Source organism: Sorex fumeus, unplaced genomic scaffold (assembly GCF_029834395.1).
Source record: "Sorex fumeus unplaced genomic scaffold, SorFum_2.1 ptg000073l, whole genome shotgun sequence".
Classification (NCBI taxonomy): domain Eukaryota; kingdom Metazoa; phylum Chordata; class Mammalia; order Eulipotyphla; family Soricidae; genus Sorex; species Sorex fumeus.
Window position 1 is genome coordinate 12,528,274 of NW_026606130.1, and position 23,832 is coordinate 12,552,105.

Consider the following 23,832-nt stretch of genomic DNA (forward strand, 5'->3'; position numbering starts at 1 on the left):
TTAGCTCATTCCTCCTTAGTTGCATATAAGTTTAGGAGTGTGATTTCTTCCTGCTAGTCATATCTCTTGGTTAATAAAATAATTGCCTTGGCTGTTTCTTCTAACCTTCTTCAACCTAAAATCTATGTTGTCAGATACTAGTATGGCCACCCCGGCCTTTTTGAGGGAGTTGTTTGTTTGAAAGATTGATTTCCATCCTTTGACTTTGAGTCTGTGTTTGCTCTGACCATTAAGATGTGTTTGTTGCAGGCAGCAGAATGTTGCGTTCAGTATCTGAATCCATTTTGCCACTCTGTGTCTCTCGATTAGTACTTTTAAACCATTGACGTTGAGAGAGATTATTGTCAGAAGGTTTTGTGCTATATTTCTGTAGGGTTTTGTTGTGCCTGTAGGAGTTTTTGTTGTCTTACAGAAGCCCCCTTACTCCTTTTATGTTTGGTGTTGAGTCTGTGAAGTTCCTGAGCTGTTGTTTATCCATGGAATAGTGTGTGGTTCCTTCGAGTTTGAGTGAGAGTTTAACTGGATAGAGTACTCTTGATGAAGCTTTCATTTCAATGAGTTTTTTTCACTATATCCCACCATTGTCTTTGAGCTTGGAGGGTTTACTCTGATAGGTCTGCTGTAAATCACATACCTTTGTATGTGATTTTATTCTTCGACCTTGCTGTTTGCAGTAATGTGTCTCTATCAATATCATCCATCATTCTGACTATGATGTGTCTTGGAGTCTTTTCATTAGGATCTCTCTTAACTGGCACCCTTCGGGCTCCTTGCATCAGGATGCCTGAATTCTCCAGGTCTGGGAACTTTTTGGCAGTGATATGTTCAACTGTAGCTTTTTCATTGGGGTTGTCTCCCTGTCCTTCTGGTACTCCGATGATTCTTATGTTGTTCCTCTTGGATTCACCACCTAGGACTCTGATTTGCCCTAGAGCTATTTTGAGGTCTTTTCCCATGGTTTGTTGTTGTCTATAAGCTTTCTGCACCTCATCTTCAAGCTCACTGATTCTGTCCTTGGCTGTAGCCATTCTACTGTTGAGCGCACCCAATGAGTTTTTTATTTCATCTATCGAATCCTTTATTCGTGACATTTCTATTTGTGGCTTTTATATTTCTGCTCTCATTTCTTCCCATATTTTGTTGACTGTCCATTCCACTGTTTCATTCAAGTACTCTTTTAATTTCCTGGATGTCTGTTCCACTGTTTTTGAGTTCATTGAACATCTTCAACATTTTGATTCTGAATTCCATATTGGAGAGATCATATTTGTGAGTAGCCCCTGTTGGGTCCTCTGGACCTTTTTCTTCATCCTCCTCTCATGGCGAGAATTTTCGCTGTTTCTCCATGTTGTGATGGTAGTATGGAGGTGGTACCTTCCAGTTCACTATCAGCTTTCCCTTTTGGTGTGTTTAGGGATTCTGGTTGAGCTCGGTCTAGTGGTCGCTCCCCCCCCCCCCAATCAGGAGTTGCAACTTCCTCTCATGTTCTCTTCTGTGGCTTATGTGAGGCCTCTACTGGAGTTTCAAGGGTTGTATTCTGTTATGTTGGACTTATACAGGTTCTTGTGTCTACGGGTATTATGGTGTAATTGGGATGAGCTAGTTGATTATTGGCCTAATGTGTTTGAGATGGTTGGCGTATTCTCCCCCGAATTATGTGGTGGAGGTTGAGATATGAGTTCTAATTACTAGGAAAGTGTAAAATTTCTGCGGCTGCCCCTACCCATGTCTCCTAGCTCAGAGGCCACACTTCCTGGCTTAGTGGCCACAGCTGCAGGACTAGGAGGCGCTTTGGCGGGAATAGGGGAGAAGGATGCGGTCAAGGGGGCTGGAAGGTGCTGAGGACCGGTGGGGGTACAGGGCGCAAGTGTCCGTGTCGTCCGGGGACTGTTCCTCCAACCCACCTGCAGGAAAACGTGACGCACTGGGTCAGCGGGACTAGGGGATGGATAGAATTCTTTTATATATAATAAATTTTAAAGCACAAAAGTGGGGCCTTTTTGTCCAGTATTGGTTGTAAAGTAAGAAAAAAATTTGACAAAGCAGATGAGACTTAAGGAAATATTTGAAAGTGATATCAGTATCTATTTACTAAATTTTCATCCAGTAAATATTGTCAGACCGAGTAATTATTTATAGATTCTAACCAAGATTCTTCCAACATTCTTTTCTGGAGATGGAATAATAATTCACACAGGCCAGAGATTTATAGTCTTGTTAATTTGTTTACAGAAAATTAAAATCATCATTCAATTTATTTCAAGGGACTAGCATGCAAAGTAATAAAACTGTATCCACATTTTACACCACAAAAAGTTGATTTAATATGATAAAATACCTTGAGACTATATAAGAATCCATGAAATAAATTGAGATAAATTTAGGTAAAGTACTCCAGACCTCAGAAGTATGGTAAATGATTTAACTCCACTGAAAAAGCAAATAAAATAAAAATAATGCAGCATAACAAACTAAAAGATTGCATATAACAAAAGAAGTGCAGAATAAAATTAAAAGACAACATGAAAAAATATTTTCACACGGTATATCAGAAGGTTTAATACTAACATTATATAATGCACATACAATGCTCAATATAAAACTGCCTCTAAACCCCATCATTCAATAAAAATAAATGAATACTTTTAGAAGAGGATGTATAGATGATCATTAGTCATGTGTGTCCATTGTCATTATTATCAGGGGAATGCAATGGCAAAAATATAATATTACCTGCAACAGTGAGAAAGTCATATACTATAAAGCCTGGAAATGACCCTTTTTTGGCATGGGTGTGGTGAAAAATTAACCTGACTTGACTGTTTGTAATTTTGTCTTCTGGTGAAATCTCTATCAAAACAGAATGATTCTGTTGAGACGGAAGCAGTCATTGAAGTCCTAGTAAATCAGGGCATTCAAACTCAATACATCAGGATCCTCCGTGAGCTGTATTACGGATTCACTACCAGGATCTCACCATTCTACAAAGAAGTGATCATCCATGTCAAAAGAGGGGTTAGGCAGGGTGATACCATTTCACCAAAACTCTTCAGTACCACCCTCAAGAACGTCATGCAATAACTGGAATGGGAAGGAATGGGAGTGAAGATAGACGGTCGGCAACTACACCACCTCCGCTTCACTAATGACATCGTTCTAATAACACCAAACATTAGACAAGTGGCACAAATGCTGGCCGACTTCGACCATAAGTGTGGAAAGGTTGGCCTACAGCTGAATCACATGAAGACAATGTTTATGAGTAAGGGACTCGTTCCAGACATTCCATTCACTCTCAACAGAATAAACATCTCTGAATGCAACACATATATACCTAGGTTGAAAAGTCAACATGACGAATGACCTGGCACCTGAGTTGCGCAGGAGGAAAAGATCGGCTTGGAACACCTTTGAGAGCATCAAAGAAATAGCTAAGAGGATGATAAACCTCCAGCTCTGGGCACATCTCTTAGATTCCGCTGTTTTTCCTGCAGTAACATACACCTCAGAGACTGGGCCCTATGAAAAAAGGATAAAAACGCTATTTGAGTCTCCCAAAGAGGTATCCAAAGAGCTATGCTTGGAATATCACGCTTGACTCAAACGAGAGAAAGAATCCGGAGTTCCAACCTCCATTGACGGTCAAGAATCAGGGACGCAGTCTCATTTGCCAAGGTGTCGAAAATCAGATGGGCTGGACACGTAATGAGATTTGGAGACAACCGCTGGACTAGAGCTGTTTTCGACTGGATTCCATGGGACGTCAAAAGACAGCATGGCTGCCCACCTACGAGATGGTCAGACTTCTTCATCAAGACACTGAATGATCGGTTTGAGGCTCTTCATGTTCCTATAACGAGCAGATGCCATTGGGCTACACTATCATGTGATAGGGATGAATGGAGAAATTACTGGCACCCGCTAGAGCAAATCAATAAGTAATGGGATGTCAAGTGATCATATGATATACCAAGTACCATATTACTATATAAAACTACTACTATCACTAGTTGTGGCCCCAAAACAAAAACAAAATAAATTAAAATGTTAAGCATATGTATAGGAGAATATCTATGTGAAAAAATAAGATCATCAAGAGGTTTGATTTTAAACCCTATTTACAGGTTAATTTGCTGCACTTCTTTGGAAAGCTCAGTTAACATCAATGTGCCTCATTTTCCTCAAGAAAAATGGGGTCATAATTTTTTGTTGCTGAATAACAGCTACACATCCACCAGGAAAAATGAAATTATGCATTTTGCTTATAAATGGATGGATATGTAGAGTATCATGCTGAATGAAATGAGTTAGAGGGAGAGGGACAGAGGTAAAATTACTCCACTCATATGTGGGATATCAAAATAAAACAAGGTATGAGACTAATACTGGAGCACAGTATAAAACAAGGGCCAGGATGATGCCTCACGGTTGGAAGTGGTGGACAAGTAGGGTGGTTAAGTTAGAAAAATCCACTTTGACCGTGATAGCTGGAAATGATCAACCTGGACAGAAACTGAGTTCTGACAGTAGGTAAAGGAATAAATATGACAACCTTTCACTACCTGTATTGCAAATCATAATGTCTAAAGGGAAAGAGCTAGAAAGACATTGAGTAAGAAAGAAGAAAAGTGTCTGCCACGAAGGCAGGCTGGGATGGGGGCGTTATGAGAGGGAAACTGATTACATTGTTGGTGAAAAGTGTACACTGGTCAAGGGACAGGTGATGGAACATGGTATGACTAAAACCCAACCATGAACAACTTTGCAACTTTATCTCATGGTGATTCAATAAAAATATAAATAAATACAGTGATATCTATTATAGTAAATAATTTGAAAACTAAAAGTCATGTAGAACAGAATAATGTAGACATTTAATTGAGTCAGTCTGAAAATTGAGCGAATAAACAAAAATATAATTAATATTCAAAAAGTCATAACATTTATATTGAAATATTTTATAATCTATGGGTTTGAGAGATAAGACAAAGGCACATGCCTTATATTCAGTTGACCCTGGTTTTCAATCATAGCACATGTTCTATACAATACCTCTGGGTGTGGCCTTCTGAGCACCACTACATGTTTCTAGCAGAAATCTTTCCACAGGCCATTGACAAAAAATTGCTTGAAGGAGAGACCAAGTCTACGAGTCCTCCTTGGGATGTCCCATAACAAATTTTGTAATTAAAAATATATGAATCAGCCTTCTCTCTAAGATCAAGAATTAGGCAAATGTGTTCACTTTATAAGCATTCAAGTTAATATTGCAATAACTGGTCACATTTAGGCAAGAAAAAGAAATCAAAGACAATAATATTGGAAAAGAAGTAAACTATCATTATTTGCAGATGACATGGCAATATTCATAAATAACCTCCAAAGACTACTGAAAAAAATCTTTTTAATTTGTTGTTTTCTTTTATTTGCCATACTCAGTGATGCTCAGAGATTAGACCTACTCTGTATTCAGGGATCATTCCTGACTTTGCTTAGAAGACCATATTCAAAACTGGGTCATCCCAGTAAATATAAGTGCCTGATTTTCTTAACCATTAAATAACTAATTTCTAAATAACTTTTAGAAAAAATAAGCTAATGTACTAAAGTAGCAGGTTAGAAAAGCAACAACAAGAATATGTGCATTTCTCTATGCAAACAATAAATTAGGAGAAAAATAAACTACAACCATATACAGCCTTGTGTCCAAAAAATTCAAGATTTTAGTAATCAACTTACTAAAGGAAGTGAAAGATTAAACATCAAAAATCATGTCACTATTAAAATAAATTTTAAAGGACACAATAAATGTTAGAAAATACTGTATGTTATTGAATCAGAAGAATTCGCATTGTTAAAATTACTATACTATTCAAAAATCTAGATTCAATGAAATACCTATCAAAATTCTGTTAAGAGTCTTCAAAACCATAGAACTAATACTACTATTTGTATAGTATCATAAAGTTCTTGAGATAGCCAAACCAATAATGAGAAAAGCATGAAGTCATTAGAGTTAATCACTATAAACTATTATAAAATTAAAATAATAATAAATGTGGTACTGAAAATAAAGCAGACTTTAAGTCCAAAGATATAAAATTGTGAGCACAGAAGTAAAATTTAGATGTATGTGTAAGTATGTTTTAAAACAGATTCTGTGTTCACTAAAGGAAGGAAAGAAATGATGGTCTAGGCCCAAATTCGCTGCATATGCTCTTCAGATTCATGTAATAAATCTCTAAGGAGATGCAAGACAAGATATTAAATTCATGGACATATGTGCAAAGAGGAAATTACATAGCAATCCAATCTTACCCAGGAAATCAGAAATGCTCAAAAAAAGGTATATAGGACTAAGGGACTTGATAGGTGGACGTACAAGAAAGGATTCCATGGGCAGTTGTGGATGTATATTGAGAGTCTGGTATATAGACATGGTATCCAAAAATCTAGTAACACTTATAAAAATGCAAATTGCAGAGCATTATGCATTACATGCACCACATATGTAAAAATATCAATATGTAAGATATATATAAAATATTACTTATATAATATAGTCTAACAATATGAGTTCTGAATTTAAATTCCAAATATAGTTATATATGATATAAATATATAATAAATTTGTCCTGGAAGAGTCATCAAAAGATGCCGTATGGGTCAAACTTATACACAACAGTTGTTTAGTAAAAATCATTTTATGAAAATGAATTCTTGAGTACTCATTTTGTTAGCACATATAATAAAATTGATTACAGAGAATATTAACATGGTCCTTACACAAGGAGGAGATGCAAATTCGTGAAACATTCCATACTTTTCACCGATGCAGGGAGAAAGGGACTTTCATTCATTGTTTGTGGCAAAGCCGACTGGTTCAGCCTTTTTGGGAAGCAATATGGGCATTCTTGAAAAAATTAGAAATTGAGCTTACATATGACCTAGCAATACCATTTCTGGGAATGGTATTTTGCACCCCAGGGTGCAAAAATACACAGCAGAAATGACATCTGTACTCATATGTTCATTGCAGAACTGTTCACAATAGTCAGAATCTGGAAACCAGAATTCCCAAGAATAGAGCAGAAAAGAAACTATGGTTAAAGAAACTATGATATATCTACACAATGAAATACAAAACAGCTTTTAAAAATAAAGTACTGAAATTCACTTATCAGTGGATGGACATGGAGAGTATCATGCTGAGTGAAGTAGCCAGAAGGAGAAGGAAAGACATAGAATTGCTGCACTTATTTGTGGGATATAAAAAAAACATAATATGAGACTAACAATCAAGGAGAGTAGAAGCAAGGGTCAGGGTAAATGGTCTTTGGTTGGAAGTCTGCCTCAAGTACTGAAGGAGTGGGCAGTTGTGATAGAAAAGGGACAATTATGACAATGATTTTTGGAAGGGATCTCTCTGGATGGGAGATGTGTGCTGAAAATGAGTAGAGGACCAAATATGATGGCCTCTCAGTATCTGTATTGCAAACTGTAGTGGCGCAAAGGAAAGAGACACAAACATATACACACAAAGAGAGAGAGAGAGAGATGAGAAAAGTTCTTGGGGGTGACAGGAGGGATACCTGGATATTGGTGGTGGGAAATGTACACTGGTGGAATGATGGGTATTGGAACATTGTATGACTGAAACCCGATCATGAAAGCTTTGAAACTGCATCTCACCATGATGAAATGAAAATGAAAATTAAAAATGAATTCATGAATATTTTCTCATAAATTGTCTCTAAGGAATTTTATGTTCTGGCCCATAAAATAAAAAAATATTTGGTATTTAAATCTTAACAGAAACTCATTCTGATGCCTGATATATAAAAATGTAATCTGTACTATGAAGAAGTGTTACTTTAAAGTGGTGAAATGGAAAGCATTCACTTCTGAATATATGTTTCTTCTGGCTACAAAATATTTGTCATTAGCCTCAATATTGTGGAGGGTTTTGCTGACCTTGTCTGCAATGTACCTTATGGATTCTGGTCTGATGTGGAGGTATTTAATCCATTTTGATCTGACTTTTGTGCATGGTGTTAAGTCGAGGTCTAAGCCTATTTTTTGCATGTGGTTGTCCAGTTATGCCAGCAGCATTTGCTGAAGGGGCTTTAGTTGTTCCACTTCACATTTCTTGTTCCCTTATTAAAGATTAGATGTTGATACATTTGGGGTTGTATACGGATATTCCACCCTGTTCCATTGGTCTGTGGCTCTGCCTTTGTTCCAATACCATGCTGATTTAATTGTTACCGTTTTGTAGTAGAGTTTGAGACTGGGGAGAGTGATACCTCTCATCGTTTTTTCCCAAGAATTGCCTTAGCTATTCGTGAGTGTGTTGTTCAAGATGAATTTTATGAGTGCATGATCCATTTCTTTGAATAATTTTATGGGTATCCTTATAGGGATCGCAGTGTATCTGTAAGTGCCTTGGGTAGTATTGCCATTTTGACAATGTTAATTCTTCCTATCCATTAGCAGGGGATATGTTTCCATTTGCTCATGTCCTCTTTTATAATGATATCTTCAAAGATGACATGCCACTGACCAACCGAGTGGAAACAGAGATCAACAAATGGGACTATCTCAAACTAAGAAGCTTCTGCACCTCATAAGATACAGTGACCAAAATACAAAGACAATATACAGAATGGGAAAGGATATTCACACAATACCCATCTGATAAAGGGTTGATATCAAGGATATACAAAGTTCTGATTGAACTCCACAAGAAGAAAACATCCAACCCCATCAAAAATGGAGTGATGAAATTAACAGAAATTTTCCCAAAGAAGAAATCCAAATGTCTAAAAGGCACATGAGAAAATGCTCCATAACAATAATCATCAGGGAAATGCAGATCAAAACAACAATGCGATATCATCTCACACCACAGAGACTGACCCACATCCAAAATAACAAAAGAAACCAGTGTTGGGGGAGATGTGGCGAGAAAGGGACCCTCTAACACTGCTGGTGGGAATGCAGACTAGTTCAAACCTTTTGGAAAACAGTATGGACGATTCTCAAAAAATTAGAAATTGAGCTCTCATTGATGCAGCAACACCACTCCTGGGAATATATCCCAGAGAGTGACATCTGCACTTCTATATTCATTGCTGCACTATTCACAATAGCCAAAATTTTGAAAAAACCCGAGTGCCCAAGAACAGATGACTGGTTAAAGAAACTTTTGTACATTGACACAATGGAATACCATGCAACAGTTAGAAAGGATGAAGTCATAAAACTTGCAAGCAAGTGGTACTATATGGAAAATATCATGATAAGTGAAATGAGTCAGAAAGAGAGGGGCAGGCATAGAAAAACTGCAATCATTTGGGGAATATAAAGTAACAGAATGGGAGATGAACACCCGAGGATAGTTGAGATAAGTACCAGGAGGTCTGCTCCACGCATTGGAAGCCGGCAGCATATGCTGGGGGAAAAGGCAGCTCAGATAGAGAAGGGAACACCAAGTAAAGAATGTTTGGAGGACTCGATCGGGATGCGAGATGTGTGCTGACTATAAACCGAACACGATGACCACTCAATACCTCTATTGCAAGCCACAACACCATAAAGGAAAGAGAGAGCATAAGTTAATGCCTTGACATAGAGGTTTGGCAGGGGGGGTATGGGGGGTGGACAACTGGGTTCATTGGTAGTGGAGAATGGGCACTGGTGAAGGGATGGCTACATGATCATTGTATAACTGAAACCCAAACATGGAAGTTTGTAAGAGTACAACTGTACTTCATGGTGTCTCACTAAAATATATATATATATATAAATATGATATATACAAAAATCTAGAATGCACAAAACAATAAAACGTCATTCATATAAAAAGAAAGAAAAAAGTCTTTGTTTTTACATAATAGTAAATAGTGATTTTGAAGTGTGATGATTGTTAACTAGACTTATTGCACAGTGACCAATGTTATGTGCCTGAAACTAATATAAAATTGGATGTCAAATATATATATTGGTATGTAAAAGGTTAAAATAAGTAAAGTTGTTTCTTAGATTATCCATAGAATTTAGATATGCAGAATTCAAGAAGAAATAGAGATGGAAAGTAAACAGACACTTGTCAAGCATCTTCTAACTTGCTGTTTCTGAGCACTTTCTTTATAACATTCACTTTTGCTATGTCCAATATTTTGTTCAAGTCTTACAACCTAAAAATACCTCCAATATTAAATCATTTTCAGGCAAACAAATATATTTTTGCACATATACTAGTAACTAGCTGACCTACTAAAACCTGAATTTCTCTGTTAGAGAAAATAAAATAAAGTATTCTGCAAGGAATATTCGAGTTCTTGGTGGTGGAAAATATGCAGTGGTGAAGAGATGGCTGTTTGATCATTGTATGACCAAGACTTAAAAAAAAAGTTTTGCTACTGTTCTAAGAGTGATTCAATAAATAAATTATATTAAGATATTCGTCATTATATAAAAACACTGTCACTGTCCTCCCGTTATTCATAGATTTGCTTGAGCGGGCCCAGTAATGTCTCCATTTTGAGATTTATTGTTACTGTGTTTGGCATATCCAATACATCACAGGTAGCTTGCCAGGCTTTGCGGTGCGGGCAAGATACTCTCGGTAGCTTGCCAGGCTCTCCGAGAGGGGCGGAGGAATCAAATCCGGCTCAGCTGGGGTTGTCTGCAGATAAGGCAAATGCCCTACTGCTGTGCTATTGTCCCAGCCCTGTCATTATATAATATTTTTTAAATTATTTTATTAAATGTTATATAAGTGATAATGCATTCAGCCATTTGTAATTTTCTTGAACTTTTTTAAAATTTTTATTAGTGAGAGTCTCCTGCCCCTGCGCCTGGGTGTCCTCGCCGGGGCCCCTTGGAGGGGAGCGGGTTGAGTTTCGCTCCCCGCCCCGACCAGGGCTCCGGCAGCCAAAGACCTCCAGAACCAGCCACCACCATGCTGAGACCACTCTCTGCACACATGAAGGTACCAGCAGAGGAACAAAGGCATGCAGGTCCCAGGGCTGAGATCTCCAAGCCTACTCAAATCGGGGCTGAGCATCATCCACCCAGATCCTCCAAATTCTAGTAGGCGGGGGTCACACCCACCAACTGGCCCCCTGGTGCCGTGTAATCCCATCAATGGCCAAGACTCAGAGACTATAAAACCCAGCTCCCGGACATCTTATTATCTCATTCCTACTTTGGAGAAACTGGCAGGCTACCGAATGTAACCTGCCCACATGGCAGAGTCTGGCAAACTCCCCATGGCGTACCAGATATGCCAAATACCAGTAACAATGATGGGTCTCATTCTCTTAACTCTGAAAGAGCCTTGAATATGGCACTTTTTAAAAAATTCTCAGGGCAAGGATGAAGGAGACGTTACTGAGGTCTGCTCGAGGCAATCGACGAATAACAGGATGGTCGTGATCGTGATTAGTGAAACACCATGAGGTACAGTTGTAGATTTACAAATTTTTGTGCTTGGGTTTCAGTTATACAAGGATCGAGTACTCATCCCTCCACCAGTGCCCATTCTAGAACACCACTAATCCCAGTATCCCTCTCAACCTCCCATCCCCCATTCCCCCCCCCCCCGCCTCTGTGGCAGGGCATTCCCTTTTTTTCCTCTCTGTACCTTTGGATGCTTGATTTGCAAAAGAGGAAGTGAGTGGCAATCATGTTCAGTCTATAGTCTATTTTCAGCATGCATCTCCTATCCTGGACGGATTTCCCAACACCCTTTATTTGGTGCTCCCTTCTCTATCTGAGCTGCCTTTACACCTAGCATGTGTGGCTGGCCTCAAAGCCATGGAGTAAATGTCCTGGTAGTTAACTCGGTTATTCTTGGTTGTTAGTCTAATTTGTTACTTTATGTTCCCCAGATGAATGCAATATTTCTATGTCTGTCTTTCTCTTTCTGATTCATTTCGCTTAGCATGATACTTTCCATGTAGTACCACTTGCATGCAAATTTCATGACTTCATCATTTGTAACAGCTACATAGTACTCCATTGTGTAGATGTACCAAAGTTTCTTTAACCAATCACCTGTTCTCGGGGACTTGGGCTTTTCCAGATTATAGCTATTGTAAACAGTGCTGCAATGAACAAATAAGTGCAAATGTCACTTTGACTATACTTTTTTGCCTCTCTGGGATATATTCCTAGGAATGGTATTGCTGGGTCGTGGTCTGAAAAGATTGTTGATACTATTTCTATCATCCTGATTCAATTGAGGTACGTTTTGTGTCCTAGCTCATGGTCTATTTTGGAAAATGTTCGGTGTATACCGGAGAAGAATGTGTATTCTTTCTTTTTGGGGTGTAAAGCCATTTACAGGTCTATAAGCCCTTTCTCTTCTATATTTTATTTCAAAGCCAATGGGTCCTTGCTGCGTTTTGTTCTTGTTAATCTATCGAGAGGTGATAAGGCAATATTGAAGTCTCCAGCTACTATTGTGTTGCTAGTAATGCCCTCCTTAAAATCTTTTAGCAGTTGTTTTAAATATTTAGCTGTTCCATCATTAGGTGCGTATACATCTTTTTATTAGTGAAGCACCATGGGGTACAGTTGTAGATTTACAAATCTTTGTGCTTCTGTTTCGGTCATACAATGATCAAATACCCATCCCTCCACCAGTGCCCATTTTCCACCACCATGGATAATATCAACCCATCCCCCCTCCCACACTGCCTCTGTGGCAGGGCATTCCCTTTTGTTCTCTCTCTCCTTTTGGGTGTTGTGGTCTGCAAAAGAGGCATTGAGTGGCAAACATGTTCAGTCCATAGTCTACTTTCAACATGCATCTCCCCTCCTAGGAGGATCCTCCAAACACCCTTTATTTGGTGCTCCCTTCTCTATCTGAACTGCCCTTTCCCCTAGAATACCCGGCTGACCTTCAAGTTATGGAGTAATCCTCCTGGTGTTGATCTCAGTTATTCTTGGGTATTAATCTCATATTTTGTTACTTTATATCCCCCAGATGAATGCAATCTTTCTATGTCTATCCCTCTCTTTCTGAATCATTTTGCTTAGCATGATACTTTCCATATTGTACCACTTGTATGTAAATTTCATGACTTCATCTTTTCTAAGAGCTACATAGTACTCCATTGTGTAGATGTACCAAAGTTTCTTTAACCGGTCATCTGTTCTTGGGTACTCAGGTTTCTTCCAGTTTCTGGCTATTGTAAACAGTGCTGCAATGAACAAACAAGTGCAGTTGTCACTTCGACTACACATTTTTGCCTCTCTGGGATATATTACCAGGAATGGTATCGCTGGGTTAAATGGCAGCTCAATTTCTAATTTTTTGAGAAACGTCCATACTTTTTTCCACAAGGGCTGAACTAGTCGGCATTCCCACCAACAGTGAAGGAGTGTCCCTTTCTCGCCACATCCGCGCCAGCAATGGTTGCTTTTGTTCTTTTGAATGTGGGCCAGTCTCTGAGGTGTGAGATGGTATCTCATTGTAGTTTTGATCTGCATCTCCCTGATGATTAATGATGTAGAGCATTTTCTCATGTGCTTTTTTGCCACTCGGATTTCTTCTTTGAGAAAGTTTCTGTTCATTTCATTGCCCCATTTTTGATGGGGTTGGTTGTTTTTTTCTTGTGGAGTTCAACCAGTATTTTGTATATCCTTGATATCAACCCCTTGTCAGATATGTATTCGGCGAATATCCTTTCCCATTCTGTAGACTGTCTTTGTATTTTGGTCACTGTTTCTTTGGAGGTGCAGAAGCTTCTTAGTTTAAGGTAGTCCCATTTGTCTATCTCTGTTTTCACTTGCTCGGCCAATGGCGTGATATCTTTGAAAATATCATTAGCCTCAGTGTCATGGAGGGTTTTGCCAACTTTGTCTTCAATGTACCATATGGTGTCTGGTCTGATGTTGAGGTCTTTAATCCATTTTGATCTTACTTTTGTACATGGTGTTACGCAGAGTTCTGAGCCCATTTTTTTGCATGTAGCCGTCCAGTGATGCCAGCACAATTTGTTAAAAAGGTTTCCTTACTCCACTTCACATTTCTTGCACCTTTATCAAAGATTAGATGATCATATGATTGAGGGGAGATGCCAGTGTATTCAACCCTGTTCCATTGGTCTGCAGTTCTGCCTTTGTTCCAGTACCATGCTGTTTTAATTCTTACTGCTTTGTAGTAGAGTTTGAAGTTAGGGGGGCTGATTCCTCCCATTTTCTTTTTCCCAAGAATTGCTTTAGCTATTCGTGGGGGATTATTGTTCCATATAAATTTCAGGAGTGTTTGCTCCATTTCTTTGAATAATGTCATTGGTATCCTTATAGGAATTGCATTGAGTTTATACAATGCTTTCCGTAGTATTGCCATTTTGAAAATGTTAAGTCTCCCGACCCATGAGCAGGGGATATCTTTCCATTCCCTCATGTCCTCTTTTATTTCCTGAAGTAGTGTTTTGTAGTTTTCTTTGTACAGGTCCTTTACTTCCTTAGTTAAGCTGATTCCTAGATACTTGATTTTCTGGGGCACAATTGTGAACGGGATTGTTTTTTTCATGTAGCTTTCCTCTCTCTCACTGTTTGCGTATAGGAAAGCCATGGACTTTTGGGTATTGATTTTATAGCCTGCAACATTACTATCCAAGTCAATTGTTTCTAAGAGTTTTTTGGTGGAGATTATTGGGTTCTCTAAGTATAGTATCATATCATCTCTGAATAGTGAGAGCTTGATTTCTTCCTTTCCTACCTGAATGCCCTTAATATCTTTTTCTTGCCTAATCGCTATTGCAAGTACTTCCAGTACTATATTGAACAGCAGTGGAGAGACTGGGCATCTTTGTCTCATTCCTGATCTTATAGGGAAGACTCTCAGTTTTTCCACATTGAGGATGATGCTTGCTGTAGGCTTGTGGTAGATGGCTTTAACTATGTTGAGGAAAGTCCCCTCTATCCCCATTTTGGCTAGGGTTTTCATCATAAAGGGGTGCTGGATCTTGTCAAATCCTTTCTCTGCATCTATTGATATGATAATATGCTTTGTATCTTTACTTTTGTTGATATGATGGATTATGTTAATTGATTTCCGAATGTTAAACCATCCTTTCATCCCTGGGATGAATCCTACTTGGTCATGGTGTATGATATTTTTGATGAGTAGTTGGATTCTATTTGTTTGTAGTTTGTTGAGGATCTTTGCATCTGTGTTCATCAGTGATATGGGCCTGCAGTTCTCTTTCTTTGTGGTAACTATGTCTGCTTTTGGTATCAGTGTGATATTCGCTTCATAGAAACTGTTCGGAAGTTTTTTTGATATTTCAATTTCGTGGAAAAGTTAAAGAGGATTGGGAGTAAGTCTTCTTTAAATATTTGGAAGAATTCACTAGTGAATCCATCTGGGCCAGGGATTTTGCGCTTGGGGAGACTTTTTATTACCATTTCAATTTCATTGGTGGTGAGGGGTCTGTTTAGGTTTTTCAGGTCTTCTGGGTTCAGCCTTGGGAGTCTGTAGGAGTCTAGGAATTCATCCATTTCCTCGAGGTTTTGATGTTCCGTGGCATAAAGCTTCTCAAAGTACTCCCTGAGCATCCTATGAATTTCTTTAGTTTCTGTTGTTATTATCCCCTTTCCATTTCTGAATGGTTTATTAGGGTTTTCTCTCTCCCCTTTGTGAGTTTTGCTAGAGGTTTATCGATCTTGTTAATTTTCTCGAAGAACCAGCTCTTGGTTTCATTGATCTTTCGGATTGTTTTTTGGGCTTCCATCTCATTAATCTCTGCTCTGAGTTTTATTATTTCCTTCCTTCCTCCTGTTCCGGTAGTGCTCCTTTTGTTGGTCCTTCTCCAAGCTCTTAAGTTGTGAGGTTAGTTTATTTTTGTGGGCTCGCTCCTCCTTTCTGAGGAATGCTTGTAGAGCTATAAACTTTCCTATTAACAGAACTTTTGCTGTGTCCCATAAGTTTTGGTAACTCATGTCTTCATTTTCATTCGTTTCTAGGAATCTTTTGATTTCCTCTTTGATTTCCTTTCTAAGCCACTCGTTTTTTAATAGCGCACTGTTAGATTTCCAGGTGCTTGATTTAGTTTTCTTTTTTGTGTGTGATTTACTTCTAATTTCAGCACATTGTGGTCTGAGAAGATTGTTGATACAATCTCTATCGTCTTAATTTTATGGAGGTATGTTTTGTTGCTCAGCATGTGGTCTATCTTGGAGAATGTTCCATGTACGCTTGAGAAGAATGTGTATTCAGCCTTTTTAGGATGAAGTGTCCTGTATATATCTACAAAGTCCCTTTCTTCCATTGTTTCCCTCAGATGAAGTATGTCATTGCTAAGCTTGAGTCTGGTTGATCTATCAAGAGGTGACAAATCGGTGTTGAAATCTCCCACTAGTATTGTGTTGCTATTGATGTCTTTTTCCAAATCTATGAGTAGTTGTTTTAAGTACTTTGCTGGTCTCTCATTAGGTGCATATACATTTATTATTGTAAGTTCTTCCTGTTGTACAGATCCTTTGATCAATAAGAAATGGCCTTCACTGTCTCTTATGACCTTCTTCACTCTGAAATCGATGAGGTCTGATATTAGGATGGCTACCCCAGCTTTTTTATGGGAGCTGTTTGCCTGTAGGATTGTTTTCCAGCCTTTGACTCTGAGTCTGTGTTTGCTTTGACTATAGAGATGTGTTTCTTGCAGGCAGCAGAATGTTGGGTTCAATTTTCTAATCCACCCTGCCACTCTATGTCTTTTAATTGGAGCGTTTAGCCCATTGACATTGAGAGAGATTATTGTTATGGGATTTTGACCTATTGTTCTGTTGAAATTAGGTGTATTTGAGGGGCCTGTTCTGTCTTAAAGTAGCCCATTTAGTTGTACTTGTAACCATGGTCTTGAATCAATGAAGTTCCTGAGCTGTTGTTTGTCTGTGAAACTTTGTGTTGTTCCTTCTATTATGAATGCGAGTCTCACTGGGTAAAGTATTTTTGGAGATGCATTTATTTTATTTAGTTTTTTCACTATGTCCCACCACTGATTTTGGGCCCTGAGGGTTTCATCAGAAAAATCAGCTGTGAATTTTAAGGATGCTCCTTTGTAAGAGATTTCTTTCTTCGATCTTGCTGCTTTCAGAATTTTGTCTCTGTCTAAAGTTTTGGTCATTTTGATAAGGATGTGTTTTGGGGTATTTTTGTCCGGATTTCTTCTAGCTGGTACCCTTCGGGCCTCCTGAATGTGGTCACAGGTTTTCTTCAGCTCTGGAAATGTTGTAGCAATGATGTCTTTGACAGTTTCTTCTTCATCAAGGTTTTCTTCCTGTCCCTCTAGAACTTCAATTAATTCTTATGTTACCCCTCTTGGCTTCGTCACGATCTTCTCTTGCCATCTGTTCTCGAATTGTGATTCTCTTTTGCATTTTCTGCTCTTTTCTGGTGAGTCTCTGAACTTCATCTTTGAGCTCACTGATTCTATTCTCAGCAGCTGTTACTCTGCTGCTGAGGCCTTCCACTGAGGTTTTCAATTCGCCTACCAGGTTTTTCAGGTCCGACATTTCCAACTGCATTTTTCTCATTTCTGCCTTCAAATCCTCTTGTCTTTTATTGGCGTTGCTTTCCATTGTTTCTTTTAGTTCCCTAAGAATCCTAAGTAGCTCCCTTCTGAATTCCTTGTCAGAGAGGTTGTGTAACACTACAATACTGTTGGTGTCTTCTTGGCTAGCCTCTTCAATAAGAAAGTTTGGTGGGCTTTTGCGTTGCTTTACCATTGTGACCAGTGTGGTTCATTTTGCCAATCTGTGTCTCTTAATTGGTGATTTTAGACCGTTGACATTGACAGAGATTATTGTTATTTGGTTTTGTGTCATCTTTTTGTAGGGGTCTGTTGTACTTTAGGGTTTATCTTGTGTTATAGTAGCCCCTTTAGCCCTTGTTTTAGGTTTGGTTTTGAGTCTATGAAGTTCCTGAGATGCTGTTTATCTAGAAAATAGTGTACCGTTCCTTTGAGTTTGAGTGAGAGTTTAGCTGGATAGAGTATTCTTGGTGAAGCATTCATTTCAGTGAGTTTTTTCACTATATCTCACCATTGCCTTCGGGCTTGGAGCATTTCGCTGGTACGTCTTCTGTGAATCTAAGGGGTTCTTCTTTCTATGTGATTTCCTTCTTTGACCTTTTTGCTTGCAGTATTGTATCTCTATCTGTAGCATTGATCATTCTTACTATGATATGTCTTGGAGTGTTTTTGTTAGGTTCTCTTTTAGCTGGCATCCTTTGGACTCTTTGAATCTGAATGGCTGCATTTTCGAGATCTGGGAATTTTTCAGCAATGATTTGTTTGACCGTGGCTTTTTCATTGGGATTGTTTTCATGAGCTTCTGGTACTACAGTGATTCTAATGTTGTTTCTCTTGGAATCATCCCCTAGGACTCTTATTCTCTGTAGAGCTATTTTGAGGTCCCTGGCAACTATTTGTGGTTGCCTTTTGGCTTTTTGCAGCTCATCTTCCAGCTCACTGATTTTGTCATCAGCTATGGTCATTCTACTGTTGAGGGCACAGACTGAGTTTTTTATTTCGTATATGGAATCTTTTATTCGTGACATTTCTGTGTGTAGCTTTCCAATTTATGCTCTCATTTCTTCCTGGATTTTCTCAATTGTCTGATCCATTATTTCTTTCATGTTCTCCTTCAATTTACTGGATATTTGTCTGACTGTTTCATTGAATTCACTGAACATCTTCATGACTTCGTATCTGCATTCTTTGTCAGAGAGGTCTCTTAGGTGAGTAGCGCCTACTGAGGCTTCTGAACTCTTTTCATCATCCTCCCCCACGTGGTGGGGTTTTGCGTTGTTTCTTCCTGTTGGTGTGTGGATATGGGAACTGTGATGTTACACTAGATTTCTTGTTATGGGCCAACTACCTCCGCCATGGGAGCATCCGCCCACCTAAAATTAGGACACGCCCACTTCTAGCAAAGCCACACCCACTCTGAAGAGTTCATGCCCCCACAGGAACCTGGTGTGTGTGGGGGGGTAAATGCTGGGTGGGAAGGAGACAGACACAGCGTTGGGGACGAAGAGGAAGAGGCAGATGCTCAGGGCTGCTTTTGTCCAGGGTCCTAGAGGATGCCTGTGGCGCTTGCACGGAGAAATCTAAGTCCGGCGTTCAAGTACTGGCGAATAAACTGACCTGGGTTGGGAAGAAAACCGGCACAGTTGGAGATGAAGTGGAAGAGGCAGAGGCTCAGGGCTGCTTTTGCCCCAGGGTCCTAGAGGACGCCTGGGGCGCTTTCACCAAGAAAGCGAAGTCGTGGTTTCAAATACTGGCAGATAAACTCACATGGGTGGGGAAGAATACCGGCACAGTGTTGGGGATGAAGAGCTTTTTTAACATTTTAATATTTTAAAATGTTATATAAATGACTATTAATGTATTCAGCTATTTGAAATTTTCTATAACCTTTGAAATTCAGCAGTTTATATTTATTGAGTTGTTTACTCACACATTGGAGAAATATATGTCTATGCTTTATTAATATGTGTGTATATAATCTGTACACCCATCCATCTCTATTTATATTTACACTTAATAGTTTAGAATTTATGCTTAAATTTATAATTTACCATTGAAAGTGTAATATTGAAGTCTTTGGAGCACATAGGTGCATTTATGATTTGTCATATTTGAGTTGTCATATATATTATCTCTAACTATATTGAAACCTTACCAGATTTTGTAATTTTTTATTTAAACTTGTCTGATGTCAACAGACTAGCATCTTTGCTTTTCTAAATTTTATTTTAATGAATCACTGTGAGATACAGTTATAGACTTACAAAGTTTTGTGATTATGTTTCAGTCATACAACGTTCAAGTGCCCATCCTTTCACCAGTGTCCATTCATTATTCACCACCAGTGTTCTCAGTATCCTCCCGCTACCCTCACCTCTTACCACCCTCTGACTCTGTGGCAGGCATATTCCCTCTTTCTCTCTCTGTCTTTGTCTCTCTCTCTCTCTCTCTCTCTCTCTCTCTCTTTCCTTTTGGAAGTTAGGGTTTGCAATGCAGTTGCTAAGCGGCCACCTTGTTTGGTCCACAGTCTTCTTTAAGCACGCATCTACCATCCCCAGTGAGCCTTCCAGCCATCATTTAGTTAGTGGTCCCTTCTCTATTCCAGCTGCCATTTCCACTAGCATGTAAGACCAGCTTCCAAGACATGAAGCAATCCTCCTGACCTTTATCTCTACTTAGAACAACATCTTTGGCCCCCATTCACTAGGAGTTGGCTGCAGAGAATATGAAAAAATATACGGTGATAAACTTTCTCCGAGCTCTAGGGTCACCTGGGAAGCCATATGCGGTCTCATGGGCTGGCTATTTATTCAACACACTATCGCTTCCCATCCCCCACCTTGGAACCCAACAGGTGAGCCATTGTTGGCATAGCCATTAAGAGCAGTTAATAAGCACTTCAGCATTCAATTGGTAAATGAAGGTCAGAGGTTGGGATATTTCACATAGATCAACAGGCACCCTTAAAAGTGTAAAGTGACAATTTCCTACTCTAATTTGCCGGTGTAGTTTCCCAGATATAATACACTCTAAAAGTCTTATTCTATGCTTACTTGTTGCACATTTGCAGTCAAAGATATATATGAACTGTTCTATTCTTTCCTGCTATTTTAATATTCCTGGGTGCTTATTTGAAAATACTTTGCGTCCTGAAACCTATTTTACTTGGCAACATAACTCATCCTTGGGGCTTTTGTTAGTGATATCCCTTACCATACGGACATTCCCATCATATTTAGAGAACTTAAAATTGAAAAAATAAAGCATTATATAGAAATATTTATCTTTGTTGTACTTTCTGCATTACTTATGTTTCAAGTTACTTCATACAATATTTTCTTTTTTTGCATAATGATTGTCCTTTATTGTTTTTGAAAGAATCTTCTAGTGATGAATTATTTTATTTTTAACATATCTTAAATTTATTTTAGTTTCATTCCTAAAATTTTTTTTACTGTATATGGAATTCAGGCTGACAGTTAGCTTTGGGGGATTATCTTGCCTCCATGGTCTTTTATGATATTTACAGTCATTTGAATTTTTGCTTCCTCATGTGAAATTGACTTTGTCTAATTTCAAAACATGTTTTGTTACCTAAGCAATTTTTGTAAAAGTGGAATCTCACAATTGGTTCTCGTGGGGGTCAAAATGATACTAAAGGATTATCAAAATCAGTTCTCATGGATTCTAAAGGATACTACTGGTCTTTGCTAATCAATACATACAGTCCAATGCTTGGGTCTGAGGATGGATGCTATGCTGCTTGAGCACAACTTTGGAGGCCAGGACCACTGTGAGGGTGCTAAGAGTACTAAAATACGACAACTGGGGATGTTTATAGGATCGTGTAGCACAAATGATAAAACCGAGGTCCAAAGCATGCAAAGTATGTGCCCTGAAACCTGTGTTATCTCCCAAGCCCCTACTTCTTGCTTTTTAAAAAAAATTATTAGTGAAACACCATGAGGTACAGATGTAGATTTACAAAGTTTTGTGCTTGGGTTTTAGTTATACAATAATTGAGTACCCATACCTCCATCAGTGCCCATTCTCCAACTCCAATGCTCCCAGTATCCCTCCCACCCCACCTCATCCCCCATCCCACCCCACCCCTGTGGCAGGGCATTCCCTTTTGTTCTCTCTCTCCTTTTGGGTGCTGTGGTTTGCAAAAGAGGCATTAAGGGGCAATCATTTTTGGTCTATAGTTTACTTTCAGCATGCACCTCTCATTCTGGGAGGATCCTCCCAACACCACTTAGTTGGTGCTCTTTTCTCTATCTGAGTTGCCTTTTCCCCTAGTGTGTGCGGTTGGCCTCCAAGCCATGAAGTGAACCTCCTTTTACTTATCTCAGCTATTCTTGGGTGTTAGTCTCCTATTTTGTTACTTTCTATTCCCGAGATGAATGCAATCTCTCTATGTCTGTCCCTCACTTTCTGACTCATTTCACTTAGCATGATACTTTCCATGTAGTACCACTTCTATGCAAATTTCAAGACTTCCTCTTTTCTAACAGCTGCATAGTATAGTCCATTGTGTAGGTGTACCAAAGTTAAACCAGTCATCTTTTCTCGGGCACTTGGGATTTTTCCAGATTTTGGCTATTGTGAAAGTGCAGCAATGAACAAAGTGCAGATGTCATTTCAACTCTATTCTCCGGGATATATTCCCAGGAGTGGTATTGCTGAGTCAAATGGGAGCTCAATTTCTCATTTTTTGAGAATCGTCCATACTGATTTCCAAAAGGGTTGAACCTGTCAGCATTCCCACCAGCAGTGAAGGAGAGTCCCTTTCTCGGAACATCCACGCCAACACTGGTTGCTTTTGTTCTTTTGGATGTGGGCCAGTCTCTGTTGTGTGAGATGATTTCTAATTGTTGTTTTGATCTGCATTTCCCTGATGATTACTGTTGTAGAATCTTTTCTCATGTGCCTTTTAGCCATTCGAATTTCTTCTTTGGGAAAGTTTCTCTTCATTCCATCACCCCATTTTCTGATGGGGTTAGATATTTTCTTGTAGAGTTCAACCAGTGATTTGTATATTCTTGATATCAACCCCTTATCAGATGGGTATTGGGTAAATATTTTTTTTCAATTCTGTAGATTGTCTTTGTATTCTGGTCACTGTATCTTTTCAGGTGCACTAGCTTTTTAGTTTAAGAGAGTCCCATTTGTTTATCTCTGTTTCCACTGTGTTGGTCAGTGAAGTGTTGTCTTTGAAGATACCATTAGCCTCAATATCGTAGAGGGGTTTTCCAAACTTGTATTCAATGTACCTCATGGATTATGGCCTGATGTTGAAATCTTTTTTTTATTTTTAGTGAAACACCATGAGGTACAGTTGTAGATTTACAATTTTTTGTGGTTGGGTTTCGATTATACAATGATCAAATACCCATCCCTCCACCAGTGCCCATTTTCCACCACCATGGATAATATCCCACCCACCCCCATCCCTCCAATCTCACCCTGACTCTGTGGCAGGGCAATCCCTTGTGTTCTCTCTCTCCTTTTAAGAGTAGTGGTATGCAAAACAGGCTTTGAGTGGCAAACATATTCAGTCCATAGTCTACTTTCAACATGCATCTCCCCTCCTGGGAGGATCCTCCAAACACCCTTTATTTGGTGCTCCCTTGTCTATCTGAGCTACACTTTCCCCTAGAATGCCTGGCTGGCCTCTAAGCTATGGAGTAATCCTCCTGGTGTTGATCTCAGCTATTCCTGGGTATTAATGTCATATTTTGTTTCTTTATATTCCCCAGATGAAGGCAATATTTCTATGTCTATCCCTCTCTTTCTGACTCATTTTGCTTAGCATGATACTTTCCAGGTTGTACCACTTGTATATAAATTTCATGAATTCATCTTTTCTAACAACTACATAGTACTCCATTGTGTAGATGTACCAAAGTTTCTTTAACCAGTCATCTATTCTTGGGCATTCAGGTTTCTTCCAGGTTCTGGCTATTGTAAAGAGTGCTGCAATGAACAAACAAGTGCAGATGTCACTTCGACTATACATTTTTGCCTCTCTGGGATATATTCCCAGGAGTGGTATCGCTGGGTCAAATGGGAGCTCAATTTCTAATATTTTGAGAATCGTCCATAGTGTTTACCAGAAAGGCTGAACCAGTCGACATTCGCACCAACAGTGAAACAGTGTCCCTTTCTCGCCACATCTGTGCCAGCAACGGTTGCTTTTGTTCTTTTGGATGTGGGCCAGTTTCTGAGGTGTGAGATGGTATCTCATTGTCGTTTTGATCTGCATCTCACTGATTATTAA

The 23,832-nt window shown here is 39.0% G+C and overlaps 1 non-coding gene and 1 pseudogene across 1 annotated transcript; one reads left to right on the forward strand and one right to left on the reverse strand.

Annotated features, from left to right (window-relative positions):
* Positions 1-1,779: 1,779 nt before the first annotated feature.
* LOC130038117 (COP9 signalosome complex subunit 3-like) overlaps positions 1,780-23,832 on the reverse strand; it is a 107,582-nt pseudogene continuing 85,529 nt past the window's right edge.
* Positions 6,725-6,827, forward strand: LOC130038265 (U6 spliceosomal RNA). Its single transcript, XR_008794641.1, has one exon. It is a non-coding gene; the product is annotated as a U6 spliceosomal RNA (small nuclear RNA).